The 22,869-nt window shown below is 38.7% G+C and overlaps 1 pseudogene; it reads right to left on the bottom strand.

The window, feature by feature from the left end:
• Positions 1 to 1,015: 1,015 nt before the first annotated feature.
• Positions 1,016 to 22,869, bottom strand: part of LOC143658121 (nucleoporin SEH1-like) — a 36,732-nt pseudogene continuing 14,878 nt past the window's right edge.

The following is a 22,869-nucleotide window of genomic DNA, read 5'->3' as shown; positions in this document are numbered from 1 at the left end:
ATGCACAGAGGAAACAGCATGTTACTTTAGGGAGTATTTGTGTTTGGTTGAGGAAAAGTAAGGTTTGTTGGAGAATTTGGAGCCATGTAAGAGAGGCTGGTGAGGCAGAGGTTTGGGCAAGGTGGCTGGAGAGGCTCTGCTCAGCTCGCGAAATGTCGACAGATACCTGGGTAAGAGTAGTATTAATGAGGGCATAGGCAGGGTCCAGAGGGATCATGAAGAAGGCATCTTTAAGGTACAGGACAGAATAATGAGTAGTGTGAGGAGGTATGTGTGAGAGAAGAGTACATGGATTGGGAACTACTGGGTGGATGGGGATGACAGCCTCATTGATTAGTCAGAGGTCTTGGACTAAATGGTAAGAACTGTCAGGTTTCTTGACAGGCAAGATGGGGGTGTTATAAAGTGAGTTAATGGGTATTAGGAGTCCCTTTCCCTTGAGTCAGTTAATGATGGGCTGGAGTCCTTTCTGATGGGTTACAGAGATAGGAAATTGTGGCCTAGACTGGAATGAGGATGGATCTTTTAGTCGGATAAGAACTGGTTTATGATGGGAAACTATTAGGGTAGTTGAGGTATTCCATACTTCTGGGTTTACTAAGTGAGGTGGTAGGGGAGGAGTGGGAAGGGTGGAACCCTGAGTGGAGGCGGAGACCACACATAAGGGTAGTAGTAAATTTGTTTTGGATTTTTGTATCCAGTGAAGTGAGACCCCCAACTTGGTGAGAACATCCCGCCCCATTAGTGGGCTGGGGCAAGAAGGCATCACCAAGAAAGAGTGTGCAATGGGGTACCCTTCTATTAAACATGTAAGTGGTCCAGTAGTTAAGGGGCGCAAAGGATGGCCATCTATGCCTATAACCATGACCTGGGAAGGAAGGAGTTGACCTGAGTAGGAGGGGAGGATGGAGAAGGTAGCCCCCATGTCCACTAAAAAGGAGGTGGACTTGCCTGCTACCTTGATTGTTACCGTGGGCTCAATGAGGGTGGTTGGGGTCACTGAGGCCAGGCGTCGTCAGTCGTCGGTGGCCAGGCCCAGGACTGCCAGCAGTGGGCCAGGGGTTGGAAGGATGGCCCCTCCATGGCCAAGGGCCAAGGGGCAGTCACTTTTCCAATGTTCCTTTTTCCTGTAGAGAGGGCATGTTCCCTTGGGTGGTCGAAGACTGGGGCACTGGAGGGACCAGTGTCCATCGAAGCCACATTTGAAGCACTTTCCTGGTGGAAGATTAGTCGTAGCCAGTATCTTGTCAGTTGAAGTGGGCTGCAGGGCCGCAATCAGGGATTGGGTTTGTAAATTCGTCCTTCGGTGGTCCCGGGATTCTTTTTCCGCCCTCTCCAACTCATCACGAGTATTAAAAATTTTAAAGGCTGTGTTTACCAGGTCACAAATAGGGGCCTGAGGACCGTCCTTGATTTTTCTAAGCTTGCACCTAATGTCTGGGGCTGACTGGAATATAAAATGTGTGACTAAAACAGTTTTACCAGCTCCAAGTCAGGGTCTAGGGCAGGTATATTGGGAGAGGGCTTCTGTGAGCCAGTTTAGAAAAGTGGCAGGATTTTCTTCAGGACATTGAGTAATCTCCCTCAGCTTATGGAAGTTTATGACTCTATGGAAAGCTTTCTGCATGCCAGCTATGAGGCATGTAAGCATTTTGTCTCACCTAATTCATCTGTTTCTCCCCTCTGGGGTGTCAATCTGATAGTCCCACCCTGGCTCTTGATCTGGTACTGGCTCGGCCCCCACTGGCATGGTGTGGTCGGTTATATGCACCTGGTTAGCATGAGCCCTGGCTGCATTGAAAATGTGGTCCATTTCATCTGTAGTTAAGGAAGAAGAGCAGATTGCATGGATATTATGCCAGGTAATGTCGTAGGAGTTAGCCAGATATTGGAATTCTTTAGTATAGGTAGTTGGGTCATTAGAGAAGGAGCCCAACTGTTTCTCAATGTGTGAGAGATTGGCCAGGGAGAAGGGAGTGTGTACTCGAATTAACCCTTCAGGTCCTGCAACTTCCTGGAGGGGACAAAGTAAAGTACCTTTTGAGTGGATATGGGAGCTTACAGGTGAGGGTAGCGAGGAACTAGGTGGCAGCGGAAGAGCCAAAGCGGGAGGTGTGGGCATGGTGGTAGGGGGAGAGCTGCTAGAGTAGGAGGAGGAAGGGAAGGTTAAGATGGCGGCTGGATAGCTGCTAGTCCAGAAGGGGGAAGATAAGGATAAGATGGCGGCGGGGATAGGAGGGGCCAAGATGGCGGCTTAGCAATGTGCGTGTTTTAGTTCATTCTCCAGAACAACTACTAAATAACCAGAAACAGTACAGAACAGCATCCAGAGTCACAATAGTGACCGGACACACAGCATATCCCAGTCTGGACCAGCTGGACTGGCTGCGAGTCTCTGGAACTGTGAGTTCCCCAAGCCACGGTGGCTGGCGCCCGGCACCCCTCCCCCACAGGCAGCTTCCCAGAGGGAAACGAAAGACACTCAAACAGTAGCAGGCACTGAGTTCAACCAAATGCCAATTGTGGCATTAATAAACAAATTCTGACTACTAAAAATAGACCCCCAGCTCAAGCGAAACTGGTCAAGGTGGAGGTCACTAATTGGGCTAACTGAAAAATAGGAAAGGGGATGAAACAGAGGTTTTCGTGGCTGTGTCTATGGAGGCTTGGCTGACTCTGGATTCAGCGGTGGGACTACATGGGCTGCAACTGCCCCAGGCACAGGCAGAAACAGACTGCTTTCAGGGCTGTCTTCTACCTATGCCTTCCCCAGGGGAGGGGTGAAGCCCAACTTAGGTGGAATCCCTCTCTCAAGGAATTCAGACCCCAGGGCTTGGCAATTTGAAGCCATTAAAACCAGCCTACAATCTCTCCTCTGTCTCCACCACGCCCCCAGCAGGGAGAGCCTTCCAAAGTTAAAGGAGCCACAACATCTTTTGCTGGTGGGACCCACAGGCAGACAAGCACCACATACTGGGCAGGACAAGAAAAACATATCCCAGAGACTTCACGGGAAAGTCTTTCAACCCTTAGGGAAAACTGATGCAGGTGATTCCTTCCCCCTGATAGGAGGCCAGTTTAGTCCGGGAAAACCTGGCTGGAGTCTGTAATACCTATGTAGACCCTCTGAAGGGTGGAGAGGGAAAAGGCACCTTACAAGCAGGACAAGAAACATGAAAACAAGGACTGAAAAATTACCCTCTGTTAAACAAAACTTAAGCTAGAGGCCCAGAAAAAGTTGAGCTGAAGGTCAAAGTACAGATAGATAATAAACTCATCTAGCAAGAAAACCCTAGGTAAGATAAGTGAAAGCAATCTCCAGAATAAACTAATTAAGGTAATTAAATGTCTAGACACCAGCAAAAAATAACAAATCACACCAGGAAAATTGAAGATATGGCCCAGTCAAAGGAAAAAACCAATAGTTCAAATGAGATACAGGAGCTGAAACAATTAATTCAGAATACACGAACAGAAATGGAAAACCTCATCAAAAACCAAATCAATGAATTGAGGGAGGACATGAAGAAGGCAAGGAATGAACAAAAAGAAGAAATGGAAAGTCTGAAAAAACAAATCACAGAACTTATGGGAATGAAAGATACAGTAGAAGAGATGAAAAAAAAAGCAATGGAAACCTACAATGGAAGATTTCAAGAGATAGAGGTTAGGACTAGTGAACTGGAGGATGGAACATCTGAAACCCAAAAAGAAACAGAAACTATAGGGAAAAGAATGGAAAAATATGAGCAGGGACTCAGGGAATTGAATGACAATAAGAAGTGCACAAATATACATGTTGTGGGTGTCCCAGAAGGAGAAGAGAAGGGAAAATGAGGAGAAAAACTAATGGAAGAAATTATCACTGAAAATTTCCCAACTCTTATGAAAGACCTAAAATTACAGATCCAAGAAGTGCAGCGCACCCCAAAGAGATTAGACCCAAATAGACGTTCTCCAAGACACTTACTAGTTAGAATGTCAGAGGTCAAAGAGAAAGAGAGAATCTTGAAAGCAGCAAGAGAAAAACAATCCATCACCTACAAGGGAAACCAAATAAGACTATGTGTAGATTTCTCAGAAGAAACCATGGAGGCAAGAAGACAGTGGGATGATATATTTAAATTACGAAAAGAGAAAAACTGCCAACCAAGACTTCTATACCCAGAAAAATTGTCCTTCAAAAATGAGGGAGAAATTAAAATATTTTCAGACAAAAAGTCACTGAGAGAATTTGTGACCAAGAGACCAGCTCTGCAAGAAATACTTAAGGGAGCACTAGAGACAGATACAAAAAGACAGAAGAAAGAGGTGTGGAGAAGAGTATAGAAAGAAGGAAAATTAGATATGACACATAAAATCCAAAAGGCAAAATGGTAGAGGAAATTACTACTCAAACAGTAATAGCACTAAGTGTTAATGGATTGGACTCCCCAATCAAAAGACATAGACTGGCAGAATGGATTTAAAAACAGGATCTTTCTACATGCTGCCTACAGGAAACACATCTTAGACCCAAAGATAAACATGGGTTGAAAGTGAAAGGTTGGGAAAAGATATTTCATGCAAACAACAACCAGAAAAGAGCAGGAGTATCTATACTAATATCCAACAAATTAGACTTCAAATGTAAAACAGTTAAAAGAGACAAAGAAGGATACTATGTACTAATAAAAGGAACAATTAAACAAGAAGACATAACAATCATAAATATTTATGCACCGAACCAGAATGCCCCAAAATACATGAGGCAAACACTGAAAAGGGAAATAGACACATCTACCATAATACTTGGAGACTTCAATTCCACACTCTCAGCAATGGACAGAACATGTAGACAGAGGATCAATAAAGAAACAGAGAATTTGAATATTACAATAAATGAGCTAGACTTAACAGACATTTATAGGACATTACATCCCACAACAGCAGGATACACCTTTTTCTCAAGTGCTCATGGATCATTCTCAAAGATAGACCATATGCTGGGTCACAAAGCAAGTCTCAACAAATTTAAAAAGATTGAAATCATACACAACACTTTCTCGGATCATAAAGGAATGAAGTTGGAAATCAATAATAGGCAGAGCACCAGAAAATTCACAATATGTGGAGGCTCAACAATACACTCTTAAACAACCAGTGGGTCAAGGAAGAAATTACAAGAGAAATCAGTACATATCTTGAGGTGAATCAAAATGAAAACACAACATATCAAAACTTATGGGATGCAGCAAAGGCAGTACTAAGAGGGAAATTTATTGCCCAAAATGCCTATATCAGAAAAGAAGAAAGGTCAAAAATTCAGGAATTAACTGTCCACTTAGAAGAACTGGAGAAAGAACAGCAAACTAACCCCAAAGCAAGCAAAAGGAAAGAAATAACAAAGATTAGAGCAGAAATAAATGAAATTGAGAACATGAAGACAATTGAGAAAATCAATAAAACCAGAAGTTGGTTCTATGAGAAAATCAATAAGATTGATGGGCCCTTAGCAAGCTTGACAAAAAGAAGAGAGAGGATGCAAATAAATAAGATCAGATATGGAAGAGGAGACATAACCACTGACCTCACAGAAATAAAGGAGGTAATAACAGGATAGTATGAACAACTTTATGCTAATAAATACAACAATGTAGATGAAATGGACAAGTTCCTAGAAAGGCATGAACAACCAACTTTGACTCAAGAAGAAATAGATGACCTCAACAAACCAATCAGAAGTAAAGAAATTGAATCAGTCATTAAAAAGCTTCCCAAAAAGAAAAGTACAGGACCAGACGGCTTCACATGTGAATTCTACCAAACATTCCAGAAAGAATTAGTACCGATCTTGCTCAAACTCTTCAAAAAAATTGAAGTGGAGGGAAAGCTACCTAATTCATTCTACGAGGCCAACATCACCCACATACCAAAAACAGACAAAGATATTACAAAAAAAGAAAACTACAGGCCAATCTCTCTAATGAATATAGATGCAAAAATTCTCAACAAAATTCTAGCAAATCGAATCCAGCAGCACATTATAAGAATTATACATCATGACCAAGTAGGATTCATCCCAGGTATGCAAGGATTGTTCAACATAAGAAAATCAATTAATGTAATACACCATATCAACAAATCAAAGCAGAAAAATCACATGATCATCTCAATTGATGCAGAGAAGGCATTTGACAAGATTCAACATCCTTTCCTGTTGAAAACACTTCAAAGGAAGGCATACAAGGGAACTTCCTTAAAATGAGAAATGGAATATATGAAAAACCCACAGCTAATATCATCCTCAATGGGGAAAAACTGAAAACTTTCCCCTAAGATCAGGAACAAGACAAGGATGTCCACTATCACCACTGTTATTCAATATCATGTTGGAAGTTCTAGCCAGAGCAATTAGACAAGAAAAAGAAATACAAGGCATCAAAATTGGAAAGGAAGAAGTAAAACTATCACTGTTTGCAGATGATATGATACTATACATCAAAAACCCTGAAAAATCCACGGCAAAACTACTAGAGCTAATAAACGAGTACAGCAAAGTGGCAGGTTACAAGATCAACATTCAAAAATCTGCAGTGTTTCTATACACTAGTAATGAACAATCTGAGGGGGAATCAAGAAATGAATTCCATTTACAATTGCAACTAAAAGAATAAAATACCTAGGAATAAATTTAACTAAAGAGAAAAAAGACTTATAAAAGAAAACTACAAGAAACTGTTAAAAGAAATCACAGAAGACCTAAATAGATGGAAGGGCATACCATGTTCATGGATTGGAAGACTAAATATAGTTAAGATGTCAATCCTACCTAAATTGATTTACAGATTCAATGCAATACCAATCAAAATCCCAAAAACTTACATTCAGAAATAGAAAAACCAATAAGCAAATTTATCTGGAAGGGCAGGGTGCCCCGAATTGCTAAAAATATCTTGAGGAAACAAACGAAGCTGGAGGTCTCACGCTGCCTGACTTTAAGGCATATTATGAAGCCACAGTGGTCAAAACATCATGGTACTGGCATAAAGATAGATATATTGACCAATGGAATTGAATAGAGTGCTCAGATATAGACCCTCTCATCTATGGACATTTGATCTTTGATAAGGCAGTCAAACCAACTCATTTGGGACAGAACAGTCTCTTCAATAAATGGTGCCTAGAGAACTGGATATCCATATGCAAAAGAATGAAAGAGGACCCGTATCTCACACCCTATACAAAAGTTAACTCAAAATGGATCAAAGATCTAAACATTAGGTCTAAGACCATAAAACAGTTAGAGGAAAATGTAGGGAGATATCTTATAAAACTTATAATTGGAGGCAGTTTTATGGACCTTACACCTAAAGCAAGAGCACTGAAGAAATAAATAAATAAATGGGAGCTCCTCAAAATTAAACACTTTTGTGCATAAAGAATTTCATCAAGAAAGTAAAAAGACAGCCTACATAATGGGAGACAATATTTGGAAATTACATATCAGATAAAGGTCTAGTATCCAGAATTTATAAAGAGATTGTTCAACTCAACAACAAAAAGACAGCCAATCCAATTACAAAATGGGAAAAAGACTTGAACAGACACTTCTCAGAAGAGGAAATACAAATGGCCAAAAGGCACATGAAGAGATACTCAACATCACTGGCCATTAGAGAAATGCAAATCAAAACCACAATGAGATATCATCTCACACCCACCAGAATGGCCATTATCAACAAAACAGAAAATGACAAGTGCTGGAGAGGATGCGGAGAAAGAGGCACACTTATTCACTGCTGGTGGAAATGTCAAATTGTGCAACCAGTGTGGAAGGCAGTTTGGTGGTTCACAAAAAGCTGAATATAGAATTGCCATATGACCCAGCAATACCATTGCTAGGTATCTACTCAGAGGACTGAAGGGCAAAGACACAAATGGACACTTACATGCCAATTTTTGTAGCAGCATTATTTACAATTGCAAAGAGATATAAACAGCCAAAATGTCCATCAACAGACAAGTGGCTAAACAAACTGTGGTATATACATACAATGGAATATTATGCAGTTTTAAAACAGAATAAACTTTTGAAGTATGTAACAACATGGATGGACCTTGAGAACATTATGCTGAGTGAGACTAGCCAAAAACTAAAGGACAAATACTGTATGGTCTCACTGATATGAATTGACATTAGTGAATAAACTTGGAATATGTCATTGGTAACAGAGACTGTCAGGAGATTGAAATAGGGTAAGATAGTGGGTAATTGGAGCTGAAGGGATACAGACTGTGCAACAGGACTGGAAACAAAAACTCAGAAAGGGACAATACAATACTACCTAACTGTAATGTAATTATGTTAAAACACTGAATGAAGCTGCATGTGAGAATGACAGAGGGAGGAGGGCTGGGGACATAAATGAAATTAGAAAGAAAGATAAATGTTAAAGATTGAGATGGTATAATCTAGGAATGCCTAGAGTGTATAATAATAGTGAAATGTACAATGTACAAATTTTAAAAATGTTTTTGCATGAGGAAGAACAAAGGAATGTCATTATTGCAGGGTGCTGAAAATAGATGATAATTAATACTTTAAAATGTCACCTTATGTGTGAGACTAAAGCAAACAATGTTTATTTGTTACAAAATTTAGATTTTGACTAGAGCATTTCCTCATATATCTCATGTAGATAGTTTGATTGAACCTCATAAGTACTTGGAATCTCAGGTAGGGCATGAGATTTTGTTGGTTTGTCCAGAGTGATGCCCCAATGAATCCCAGAGTGATTTGATCAGTGACTGGAAAAGTATTTGCAAGCCCCCTTCGGGGATGGTGAGAGCGGGGAGAAATTCAACTTCCCCAAGTTGAACTCTTGATATTCTCACAAACAGTGTGGACAACCAAAGCTATAGGTTGAGCCCCCAGTCTTGGGGTTTGTTCATATGAAACTTAACCCCATAAAGGATAGGTCAAGTCTACTTAAAATTTAGACCTAAGAGTCACCCCCAAGAGAGCGTCTTTTGTTGCTCAGATGTGGCCTCTCCGGCCAACATGACGAGCAGTCTTACCACCCTCCCCCTCTCTGCATGGGACATGACTCCCAGGGGTGTGTACCTTCCTGGAAACATGGGACAGAGATCCTGGAATTAGCTGAGACTCAGCATCAAGGGACTGAGAACAACCCTAGAATGAGCTGAGAATTAACATCAAGGGATTGAGAGAACCTTCTCGACCAAAGGGGGAAGAGTGAAATGAGCCTAAGTGTCAATGGCTGAGAGATTCCAAACAGAGTTGAGAGGTTATCCTGGAGGTTATTCTTATGCATTAAGTAGATATCACCTTGTTGTTCAAGATGTACTGGAGAGGCTTGAGGGAACTGCCTGAAAATGTAGAGCTGTGTTCCAGTAGCCATGTTTCTTGATGGTGATTGAACAAGTGATATAGCTTTCACAGACTCTGTGAATGTGAAAACCTTGTGTCTGATGCTCCTTTTACCTACTATATCAACAGAAGTGTAGAACATATGGAATAAAAATAAATAATAGGGGGAACAAATGTTAAAATAAATTTAGTTTGAAATGCTAGTGGTAAATGAAAGCAAGGGTTAAGGAGTATGGTATGTATAATCTTTTTTTTCTCTATTATTGTTTTATTTCTTTTTCTGTTGTCTTTTTATTTCTTTTTCTAAGTTGATGCAAATGTTCTAAGAAATGATGAATATGCAACTATGTGATGATATTAAGAATTACTGATTGTATATGTAGAATGGAATGATATCTTAATGTTTTGTTTGTTAATTTTTTTTAATTAATAAAAAAAAGTTTAACAAAAAGATGGTGGTGGGAATACCACTGGAGTGGTGGGGGGGGGGGAGAGAAGGACAAGATGGTGGCTGAGCTGCTGCTGGAGGGTAAGGAGAAAGTGAGGGACAAGATGGTGGAGGAAGTGTTGCCGGAGGGAGAGGAGGGTAGAGCGGGGGAGGAGAGGATAGTATCTCTGAACCTCGTGGAGGCCCTGGTTGTTTAAAGGGAGATGAATCAAGGGGGGTGAAAAAGGAGGAAGTTTCATCAGGCTGCTTGTTTAGAATTGGGGATTTGGGGGTTTCTCCATCTAGGAGAACCTGGGCAGTGGAGCAGGAGGTACAAAGGGAGGGGTGGGAGCGCAGATGAAAGAAAGCCTGGACATAAGGAATTTCAGCCTGTTTGTCGTTCCTCTGGCAAAAATTGCAGAGATTTGTAAGGATATTAAAATTGAAAGTCCCCTCCTTAGGCCACTGAGAACCATTATCCAGTTGATACTGGGGCCAAGCCTTTTTACAAAAGTAAGTGAAGCATTTTGGCCGGATGTCTGGAAGTAAATCTATTGTGGATAGGTTTGTCAGAAGACAACCCAGAGGAGTATAAGGTTTGGTTTTTGAGGATTTATTGCCCATTCTGATGGGTCTCTTTGTACAAAGGACTGGCCCAGGGGATGTCGGTGTCCCAACGCCCTGAGAGAGTCCTCTGAACTCTTACGAGTGGGAGCTTGTCTCCCCAGGGGACGTCTCACCTTGGTTTGAGGCCCTTTCAGGTCCTGGACATGAATTTGGGAGGGAAACGAAAAGCGGGGTGTCCCCACAACTTTGTGAGTCCTGGGAAAGGGAGTGAGGCTTGCAGGTGTCCCCGTTCACCTCAGCCCTCAGAAGAGAACCTGATGTGAATTCATGATTTTCGGAGGATAATTAACGGACAGGCTCTCTCAAAACCATGAGACCCGGCAGCAGTGCTAAGAGGGCAGGGACTTACCCAATCTGTGGTGGATGTAGTGGCAGGCTGAAGGATCCCTTGTTGCTCTCTTTGTGGAGGAAGGAGGAGAGAGGAAGCCCGGGAGCCTTTGGCCAGGCAGGTGGCACCTGTGCTCCTCTCCCGGGTTTCTGGCACAAAGATGAAAGGTTTAGGAGGCGAAAGGGTGAGAAAGAAGGAAGGTAGATTGGGAAATTTAAAGCTGGCAGGTTTATTTCTGCACTCCCAGTCTGAGCTCACCAAACCCAAGGTGGAGGGAGGTGAGTCAGCGCCTGGGTGATGGCATGGGCGGTTTTTAAGCAAGGGAGTCAGGTGACGTCCAGAGGGGGCGGTTCTCTGGAAGTCATGTGTCCAGAAGGGGCAGTTCTCTGGAAGTCATGTGTCCAGAAGGGACGGTTCCAAAAGCCATGTTGGGAGGGGCGACACAGCCTCCACAGTTCCAGTTGCAGTGCCTTTCCCTGTTCCCCTGACCTAACAATTCACAAAGCTGTTTGACCATTACCATAATCAAGTTTAAGACATTTCATCACCCTAAAAGGAAACCTATGTCCTTTAGCTGTCATGCCCCAAGCCCCCTTTCCACAGACCCATGAAACTACTATCTACTTCTATCTCTAAAGATTTTTCTACTCTGAACATTTCATATAAGTGTATAAAAAAATACGTGATCTTTTGTGACTGGATTCTTATGCTTAGCCTAATGTTTTCAAGGTACTTTATTATGTTGTGTCATGTATCAGTACTTTTATTCTTTTTATGGCTGAATGATAGTCCTCTGCATGGATATACCACATTTTATTTATCCTTTCATAAGTTGTTGTGTATTTGGATGTTTTCCACTTTTTAACTATTATGCATAATGCTGTGAATATTTGTGTACAAGATTTCCTCTGAACACACTTTTATTCCTCTTGGATTTATACTTAGGAGTGAAATAGTTGGGCCATGTGACAACTTTCTGTTTAATTTATTAAGAACCTTCTTTTCCAAAGAAGTTACATGGTTTTACATGTCAACCAGCAATGTACGAGGGTTCTCATTACCAACACCTGTTATCTATCTTTTTGATTATAGCTATCCTAATGGGTGTGCAGTAGTATCTCATTGTGGTTTTAATTTGTATTTCTCTCATGGCTGATAATGTTGAGCACTTTTCATGTGCTTATTGGCCATTTGTATATCTTCCTTGGAGAAATATCTCTGTTCATATTCTTTGTCTATTTTTCATTGGGTTATTTGTCTCTATTATCAAGTTATAAGAGTTCTGTATATATTATAAATATGAATCTCTTATCAGAAATGATAAACATGTTGTTGCAAACTGGAAAGAAGGCATTCCTTGTGGATGGAAGGCAGAATCGGAGAATGATGAACTTGCATATTTAACAGAAGAAATTTCCAAACTAAATGTGGAAAATGCAGTCTGGCTGCTCCTTGCAGCTTACAGTAAAATGCACAAGGAAAGAGGTAAGTTGAGAACTGAACTCTTGCACACAAGGAAAACAGAAACTGGTGTTCTGGAAAGTTCTGGGCTTCTAGAAAGTGAGACCCCACATGAGGATTTAACCAAACATAGAAGCAGTCAGCTATTACAGGACAAGTGAAGGTTGGAGATGGAGTTATCTAGAAAGGATTTGTGGAAAGTCCTATTGTCTGATGGCTTTGATCCTTGCATAGTACATGGAAAATTGACAATTTTTGGTGAGCTCTGTATGAACAGATATTAGTCTAGACTGAAATGGGCGGAAAAGGAAAAATGGCTTCAGAGGCAGAAACATGGAAGCTAAAGGTCTAGAACCAAGAAATCTCAGCCAGGAGAGCAGACCCATCTACATGCATGGTGAAGGTGAGTTTGCCTCAGAAGCAGAGGGCTGGCCTTCTGCTTGGTTGCTCAGGAAGACTTGTGTCACCTCAGACTTCAGAGTGGGTGGAGCACATAATCTGGGAATTGGATGGATTCTGGCTGCCACCCTATTATTCTGGATGGGTTGAGCATGTGCCCGAGAGATAGCAGAGATCTTGAATGCTGTCCTTATGAATGGAGAGGGTGGAGCTGAAAAAAAAGTTGGTCCCCCTCAGTGAATCCCAGTATTGTAATTCACCTCAGCATTTGGAGAGAGAAAAAGGCCACTGTGTAAGCCCTTGGAAAATATGAAACTGTCGCTTTCTAAAGCACCAAGAATAAATGATTCTTAGACTTTGAGACCCAATGGGGTTTGCCCTGCAGGTTTTTGGAATTGTTTGGGTCCAATGATGCCTGTTTACCTTTCAGTTTATCCCTATGGCAATGGAAATATGTATCCTATGACTGTCCCTCCTTTGTATATTTGCAGCAGATAACTTGTTCTGAGTTTCACTAGTCCAGAGCCAAAGGAGAATTTTTTTTGTCTTAGAAAAGACCATCTTGTAACTGACTTTCATGAGATTTTGTAGTGCTTTTAACTGTGTATGGTATTTGTATTGTTACTAATACAGTTTAAGGCTCTTGGGATATTGTGATACGGTGAATGTATTTTGGATATGTGAAAAACATGTCTTTTGGGGGCCAGAGGGTGGAATGTGCCAGTTTGAAGCTATTATGTACCCCAGAATAGCCACATTTTAATCCTGATTCAATCTCGTAGGTGGAAAGTTTTGATTAGATTATCTTCGTGGAGTTGTGGCAGCCCCAATTTGAGTGTGACCTTATGATTAGATGGAGATGTGACTCTACCCATTCTGTATGGTCTTGATTAGTTTACTGGGTGCTTTAAAAGAAGAAACATTTTGGAGAGAGTTGACAGAGAGAGCAGAGGTAGACATTTGGAGAACAGAGATCAGAGACATGGATGTTTGGAGATGCTTGGAGCCCAGCAGACATTGCCGTGTACCTTTCCATGTGATGTTAAGCAAGCCAGAACCTGGAGAGAGCCAAGGAAACCCTTTTTAGTTTGCTAAAGCTGCCATAATGCAACACACTGGAGATGGATGGACTTTTAATAAGGTGATTTATTTTGTTAAAAATTTATAATTTTTCAGAGGAAAGGCTAGGCTTCATCTGAGGTTCTCTGTTACCTGAGAAGGTGCACAGTGATGTCTGCTGAACTTCTCTCCTGGCTTCGGGTTTCCAAAGGGTTTCTCCAGGGTGATTCCTTTCTGCATCTATGGGTGCTGAAATAAGGTATGCTGAGCTGCTAAGCTCTGTTCTGACCTCTCTCTTTTAAGCCTCCAGATAATTTAATTAAACCTCACACATTGTGGAAGGCACTCCCCTTAGCTGATTGCAAATGTTATTCATAGATGAATTTCATATACTGATGATTTAACTCCACAGAAACAAAACAACGGTGCATCATCACCTGGCCAATTTGACAACTGAACCTAACTACCAAATCCAAGAGAAAGTCAGTCTCAGAGAAGCAAAGTGAGAAACCGCACAGGAACAGAGGCTGAAAGCAATGGAGTCCAGGAGCAAGGGATGGGCAGATGCCAGCCATGTGATTTCCCAGCTGACAGGGCTGTTCCCAGACCCATCTGCCTTCTTTGAATTAAAGTATCTTTCCCTGGAGGCTTTAATTTGGATATTTTTTAGAACCTTAGAACTGTAAACATGCAACCTAATAAATCCTCTTTTTAAAAACTTCCACTTCTGGTATATCACATTCTGGAAGCTTAACAAACCAATACAAAGATTTACCCTTAATATTTTCTAATAAGAGTTTTATAGTCTTAGATTTCATCTTTAGGTCTTTGATCCATTTTGAGTTAATTTTCATATATGACATGAGGTAGGGTTCTAAATTCATTTTTTTTCAAGTAGATATCCAGTTACCTCTGCACCATTTGTTGAAAAGGCTTTTCTTTCCCTGTTGAATTGTCTTGGCACCCTTGTCAAAAATCAATTGACGACAACTGTGAGGGTCTATTTTTGGACTTTCCATTCTATTCTATTGATTTACATGTTTGTCCTTATGCCAGTATGACACTGCTTGATTGCTAGAACTTTGTAGTAAGTTTTGAAATCAGTATCTGTGAGTCCTCCAACTTTCTTCTTTTTCAAGATTGTTTTGACTCTTCTAAGTCCCTTCAATTCCATATGAATTTTAGGGTCATGTTGTCAATTTGTACAACCCCCCAGCTCAGAATAGATAGGGAGTGTGGTGAATCTGTAGATCATTATGGGGAATACTACTTTCTTTAATGAATTAAGTCTTCTGTCCATGAGCATGGGATGTCTTTTCATTTACCTAGGTCTTCTTTAATTTCTTTCAACAAAGTTGTATGCATTTTGGTTTTCTTTTGTTAAATTTATTCCTAAGCATTTTATTCTATTTGATACTATTTAAATGCAAATACTTTTCATTTCATTTGGATTGTTGATACTATTGCTTTTTGTGTATTGTTGCTGTATCTTGTAACTTTCATGAACACATTCACTAGTTCTAATAGTTTTTAGGGGACCCCTTGGGACTTTTTTATACAAGATTGTATCTTCAAATTGAGATAATTTTTCCTCTTCTTGGATGACTTTTATTTCATTTCCTATGTAATTGCCTTGGGTAGAGACTGTAATGCAAAGTTGGGTAATAGTAGTGAGAATGGACATCCTTGTGTTGTCCCTAATTTTAGGGGGAAAGAATAACTTTAAGTATGATATTAGCTGTGAGTTTTTCATAGATGTCCTTTATCAGATTAAAGAAGTTGTTTTCTGTTTGTAGTTTGTTGAAAGTTTTAATCATGTAGAAGGACTGAATTTTGCATCCATTAAGATAATCATGTGTTTTTTCCTGTATTCTATTGATAATGGTGTATTATATTAATTGACTCCTTGTTTTAAACAAACCTTGCATTCCTAGGAAGTTGGCATACTTTATAATTGCTATTGTTACTATCAAAGAGGCAAGGAGGCCCCATAGCCTGCCAGCATCTAGGTTTGGATTTCTGAGTGAGGCCAGAGGCTATCATGGGCAGTGTGCTTTTCTGGAAGTCACTGCTAAATTAGCTTCCTGCTCATAAACCTCCTTGGGTGGGAAAATTTCAAAGTATTTTCTTATTTCCCTTTTAATTTCCTCTTTGATGCATTGGTTATTTAGGAGAGTATTGCTTGATTTCCTCTTATTTGTGAATATTCAAGTATTTTATTGTTTTCTAATTTTATTCCATTGTTGTCAGAGAACATAATTTGTATTATTTCTACCTTTGTACATTTGTTGAGGTTTGCTTTATAGTCTAGCCTATAAATCCTGGAGAATGTTCCATATGCACTTATGAAGAATGTATTCTCTGCTGTTGTTGGGTAAAGTTTCCTGTAAATGTCTATTAGGATTTTTATGGTGGTGTTCAAGTCTTCTATTTCCTTGTTGCTCCACTTCCTAGTTTTTCTATCCATTGTTAAAGTTGATGTTTTGAAATCTCCAAATGCTATTATTCTCCCTTCATTTCTAGCATTTTTGCTTCATGTACATTTCAGTTTCCTAGGTTGCTCAAAGCAGATGCAATGAAATGGTTTGTCTTGAACAGTGGGAATTTATTCAGTTATGGTTAGAGGCTGGAAAAATGTCCAAATCAAGGCATCTTCAAGGTGATGCTTTCTTCCTGAAACTGGCTGCTGTTGATCCCTATCTCCTTTGTATCTCCCTTTTCTTCTGGGTTTCATTGCTTTCAGCTTCTTTTTTCCATACTTTTCTCTCTCTCTCTCTCTCAATTTCATTTATAAAAGGTTCAAATAAGAAGAATTAGATTTATACTGAATGAAGTGGGTCACACCTTAACTGAAGTAGCCTCATCAAAAGGTACTACTTACAATGGTCCTACACCCACAGGAATGGATTAAATTTAAGAACATGTTTTTCTGGCATACATACAGCTTCATATCTCCACAATGTATTTTGGTGCTCAATTTTAGATGCAGGTAGTTTATACTTGCTATACCTTCCTGGTGGATTGACCTTTTTATCATTTTCTCTATTTAACTCTACAGTATTAGTTTGTTTTAAAGTCTATTGTGTCTGATATTAGTATAACCATCCCAGCTTTCTTTTGGCTGCTGTTCCAATAATATATATATATATATATATATATATATTTCCTGTATTTCCATCCTTCAACTTTCAGTCTGTTTGTACCTTTAAATCTAAAGTGTGCCTCTTCTAGATAGCATAACTGGATCTCATTTTATTATATAATTTAACAGTCTCTGCCTTTTGATTAGACTATTTAATCCATTCACATTGAACATTATTATTCATATAGTTGGGTTGAACTCCTTCCATTATATATATATATTATATATATTTTAAAATATATATATATATTTTTAACATGGGCAGACACCGAGAATCGAACCCGGGTCTCCCACATGGCAGGCGAGAACTCTGCCGGCTGAGCCACTGTGGCCCACTCCCATTTTATATTTTGTTATCCATATATCTAATGCCTTTTTCTCCTTGTACCTCTTTGAGTGTTTTTTTTTTTTTTGGCATAAAGTGAATATTTTCTAATGAAGCGTTTGTATTTCTTTAATTGTTTTTCACTATATTTTGTTTAGGGGTTGCTCTAAGGCTTGCTATATAAATCTTGATGCATCAGAATCAGCTTCATATTTATAGCAGCTTAATTCCAGTGAGATATAGTAATTTTACCTCTATATCTATTCTTCTGACTCATTTTTTTGTTAGTATTGTTATCCATATTAAGTCTATTCACATTATGAATATAACAATACTTTGTTAGAATTAGTATTTTACCATTTGTAGTCATGGCCCAATCCACCTTTGATCTCACCTACCACTTTTGTATTGTTATCAGCAAATATATAACAAATACATGCTGTAGGTTCAATGATATATTATATAAATATTATTTTTTGCAGTTTTTTGTATATATAGTTGCTTTTGAAATCAATAAAAAGAAGAAGAGAGAAAATATGCTTGTACTCTGCCTTTTATAATTACATTAATACTTTTTTTAGTACTCTTTATTTTTTTTCATGAGGATTTGAATTACTGTGTGGGATCTTTCCTTTCATACATTTCTTTTAATACTTCTTGTAAGGTGGGTCTGCAAGCAATAAATTCCCTATTTTTATTTAGCTAGGAATGTTTTTATTTATTTGCTGGATATAAGATTCTAGATTGACAGTTTTTTTCTTTGAGCACTTTCAATATGTCAGTTCACTGCCTTCTGACGTCCATTGTTTCTGCTGAGAAGTCAATTGCTAATCTCATTGGAGTTCCTTTATAAGCAATAAGTCATTTGCTCTTGTTGTTTTCAAAATTTTCTCCTTGTCATTTACTTTCAGCATTGTTGGTATTATGTATCTGGTTTTAGATCTATTTGCCTTTATCCCACTTGGAGTTTGTTGAGCCTCCTATGCATGTAGTTTAGTGTTATTCAATAAAATTTGGAAGTTTTTAGCCACTATTTATTTGAATATTTTTTTTCCTTTCTCTCTTTCCTCTCTGGCAACCCTATTCTGCATGTATGGGAGCACTTAAGGGTGTCCTGTTTTCTCTGGGGCACTTTTTTTCCTCTTTATTCTTTTGTCTTTCTGTTCTTGGGATTTCATATTCTCTATTGATCTCATTTCAAGTTCTCTAATTCTTTCTTCTGCCAGTTCAAATCTACTGATGTTCTCCTAATGAATATACATAATTTATTATGTATATTACTTACTAACTTGGTATCTTCCTATTAGGCTGTAGACTCCATGAGGGCAAGATTGTTATCTGTTTTATTTCAAGGGCTAACATATTCAAAGAATAGTGGGAGTAACTCAGGTGTGAGTAGTTGTTTAGAACAAAGGAAAGGACTGTATAGTATAGTCTGGTGATTTGAAAATCAAAGCTGGGTGTTTTTGTGGAGGAGAAAATGAGAATGAACTGAAAGCAGCAGTAAGAAGCCAGGAAGAGATTACAGAAACAAAATACAGAAACAAAAAACACTCAGCTCATGAGGAAGTTAGGATGGTCATGCCCAAATTTTCCTGAAAATCAAGATATTTATCAAATGAAAGGGAGGAGGTGTAACTGAGAAATTGGGATTTAACAAATGAGTATGACTACTGATTCATTATATAGATATTTCTTTTTAGTTTCTAGTTGTATTAGAATAACTAGAAGGAAATATTTGTAATCCAGTAGTCTTGATCATTGATAGTGATTGTATAACTGTAAAAGCTTTTATCATGTACCTATGCAATTGTAGAAACCTTGTGACTGACACTCCCTTTATCCAATGTATGGGTATATGAGTAATAAAATAAAGACATGCATAGAAATATAAAATAATAGCAATAGGTTGAAAATATGAGGAAAAATATCCCTATCTAAACTGTGAACATGTATAACTTGTAAAAACCATACATATTACTTTAATAATATTTCATCAACTGTAACAGATGCAACTATTGTTAACAAAATAGAAAAATTACCCAAAAAAGTGTTGTCATCAATTTTAAGTAATTTTCCACACCAGTGTAAATATTGGTTGTGGGGTGGTGTATGGGAATCCTGTATTTTATACATGATTGTTCTGTAAATAAAAAACATACAGCGCTGGGAAATTCATCCAAACATAGCCCATAAACACAGATTAAAAACATATTTATTTTAAAAAGACCAAAAATCTCTCTTGTGTTTTGTTTATATATTTCCTTTAACAACCATTCATCCCCTGAATTCCACCCCATAGGCAGTCATTCTAAAGTGATTACTTTAATATTTTTCTTTATGGTTGTATGTGTTCTTGCAAAATGAGTATTGTTTGGGGGGCATGTATTTTTATTTATGTAAGTGTAACATTTGAATTGGATCTCAAATGATCTCAAAGGAATAAAGTTTGTCATGGTCAGGTTCACGTGTCTACTTGGCCAGGTGGTGGTACCGGTTTGTCTGGCTGGTTGGGTAAGTGCTAGCCTGTTGCTACGAGGATATTTCATAGAATAAAATCATGATCATGTTGGCTGCATCCACAGCTGATTCCATTTGTAATCAGCCAAGGGGAGTGTCTTCTGCAATGCGTGATGCTTAATCTAATCACTGGAAGTCTTTTAAGGGGGATTCAGAAGAGACAGGCTCTCTTCCTGCTTTGGCTGGTGAGCCTCTCCTGTGGAGTTCATCCAGACCATCAATTCAAATCATCAGCTTCACAGCCTGCCCTATGGATTTTGGACTCTACATTCCCACTGTTAAAAGAGACGCTTTTATAAATTTTATATTTACGAATATTTCCTGTTGATTCTGTTTCTCTAAAGAACCTGAATACAAAAGGGAAATCCCTTAACTTGAAGAAGGAGTTCTATAAGGATGCGCGACTGAACATCATCCTTAATAGTGAAGCTTTTGAATCATTTATTCAGTGTCAGTGTTAAGAGAAAATGCCTGTTATCAGCACTTCTATTCAACATTGCATTGGAAGCTCCAGTTCTAAAGGGTGAGTACCTTTCACCTGTGCAATCTTATACACAATAAGAACAAATAATAGAAAATACATGTATATGCACAGAAGCAACAAAAAACTAGGAATAAGTTACTTACACACATGTATTATGTGATTGTGTGTATACATATTTAACATATATAACAACAATATAAATATATAATGTAACAAATTGTTATTGAATTTAAAAAGTCTCATTTATGGATGGAAAGGGAACACTTGATGTCCTGCATATGTCAGTTCTCCTTATACACATCTATAAATTCAAAGCAATTAAAAATCTCAATGAATTTTTAATGAAAATTGACAAGATAATCCTAAATTAATCATAAATATACTTCTTAGGTACTAATTATTTTTAATAGCTGCAGATTGCTCCTTGTGTGAAAGGATCACTATTCATTTACTTGATCACCTAGTTGTTTCACATTTGGATTGCTTCCAGTTTTTACTCTTGTAAATACATTTCTAGAGATAAATTAAATTAGCAGTTATGTAATTTATGTAATTACATAAATTAATAATGTAATTAGTGGTTATGTAAGGGCTGGATAAGCATAGAGGGATTGAGAGGTGACTGCTAAGGCAAATGGTTTTTTTTTTTTTGGAGTAATGAAAATGTATTAAAATTGATTGTGGTAATGAATGCACAACTCTTTAATTATACTAATAGCATTGATTGTATACATTGGATGGATGGTATGGTATATAAATATATCTAAATAAACTGCTTAAAATATATGCTCACATTACCCATCGAGGAAATGCAAATAGCATTTGCATTGTAATGAGATACCACTTCATACCCATTAGAATGGTTGCTATAAAAGCAAATGGAAGGGGTATGTGAGTGGTACAGTGGTAGACTGTTCCCCTGCCATGCCAGGAAACTCAGGTTGGATTCTCAGCCCATGCACCCCCAACCCCACCCTCCACCTCCAAAATGGAAAATGTGTTGGAGAGGATGTGGGAAAGAGGAACACTCATTGCTTGTGGGAACATATGGTGCAGCCTCTATGGAAGACAGTTTGGTGGTTCTTCATAAAGCTAAATATAGAGCTACCATATAACCCACAATCCCACTACTATTTATATTCCTAAAAGAATTGAAAGCAGGGACTTGAACAGGGTTTTTCACACTGATATCCTTAGCAGCATTATTCACAGTTGCCAGAAGATAGAAGCAACAGGTGTCCATCAATCAATGAAAGGATAAAGAAAATGTGGTATACACACACACACACATGCACGCATGCACACACACACACACACACAATGGAATATTATTCAGCCATAAAAAGGAATGAAGTCCTAATACATGTGAAAACATGGATGAAGACATGTTGAGTGAACTAAGCCAGACACAAAATGACAAATATATGATCTAGCTGTTTTGAAACAATTGGAATAAGCAAACTTACAGAGTCAGAATCTAGAAAATAGGTTACCAAGCAATGGGGTGGGGATAGGGGAATGGGAAATTAAAACTTAAAATTTACAGCATTCCTATTTAGATTGATGAAAATGCTTTGGTAATGAATAGCAGGGATGACATTGTGAACATAATTAACAACACTGAAATGTATATCTGATATGATTGAAAAAGGAGATGTTAGATTGCATATATGGGATCAGAATAAAAATTTTTTTTAAATCCATGGAACCATACCATACAAGCAGTGACCCCCAAATTAAACCATGGACTTTAATTAATAGTACAATTATAAAAATGTGCTATCTTCAACTGTAACAAAAGTTCCACACCAGTGAAGGTTTTGGATGCCATGGTGATGTATGGAAATCCTGAATTTTATGCATGATTTGCTACAAATCTACAATTTCTCTAACAAAATTTTAAAATAAAGAGACCATAAGAAGCAATTTTCTTTCAGCAAGAAAGACCAGCAATACACTTTTCAATGCCCTGCCTCGGAGTTACATAAAAAATCCTGCCCTATGTTATAATTGAGTCCTCAGGTACCTTGATTCCCTTTCCCTCCCATAAGACAACCCCTGGCCCACTAATATGCTAATGGATCCAGTGAGAAGGTTACTGGAGGCATATTGGCAAGACATTTGCATGTCAGAGGGTGAGAAATGAAATCAACAAAAATTCGGAGGTCTTCCTCATCCGTGAAATTTTTAGAAGTTCTATGGTGTGGTATATGTTGAGATATCCTGTCTAAGGTAAAGGGTAAATTGTTCATTCTGACTCCTCCTATCATCAAAGAGAGGCAAAATGCTTCATGGCATGAGTTTGCACAGCAGCAGCACATTTGAAATGAAAGTGGCATATATGACATTGGGATTGAGCAGGTTTTTAAGGCACAAGTATGTTGTATGAGGAAGTGGCCCAAGTGCCCATGGCCCCATACATTGCCTTCTGTACCTGAATTACTACAGTCCTTTCTGGTAGTGAAGGGAGGTCCTTCCAGTGGGCATATATTCGAGCAGTGTATTTGGTTGTTCATTTTACCTGGAAGAAGCAATGGCAAGAAATGAGAGTCTGTATCAATTCATGGGTGGTAGCTTGTTCTAAAATGGGTGTAGAATGCAGGTATTTTAAGATAAAATTGTTATGTAGCTCATGCTCTGTGTGGATTCGGAGGAAGACCCTGATTCAATGGAGGAGAGGGAGGGGCTGGGGGAGGGGGAGGAGAGCTGGGCAGAACTGGGGTG

This window comes from Tamandua tetradactyla, chromosome 2, assembly GCF_023851605.1.
Source record: "Tamandua tetradactyla isolate mTamTet1 chromosome 2, mTamTet1.pri, whole genome shotgun sequence".
Classification (NCBI taxonomy): domain Eukaryota; kingdom Metazoa; phylum Chordata; class Mammalia; order Pilosa; family Myrmecophagidae; genus Tamandua; species Tamandua tetradactyla.
The sequence above is the reverse complement of the archived record's forward strand: the minus strand, read 5'-3'. Positions and strand labels throughout refer to the sequence as shown.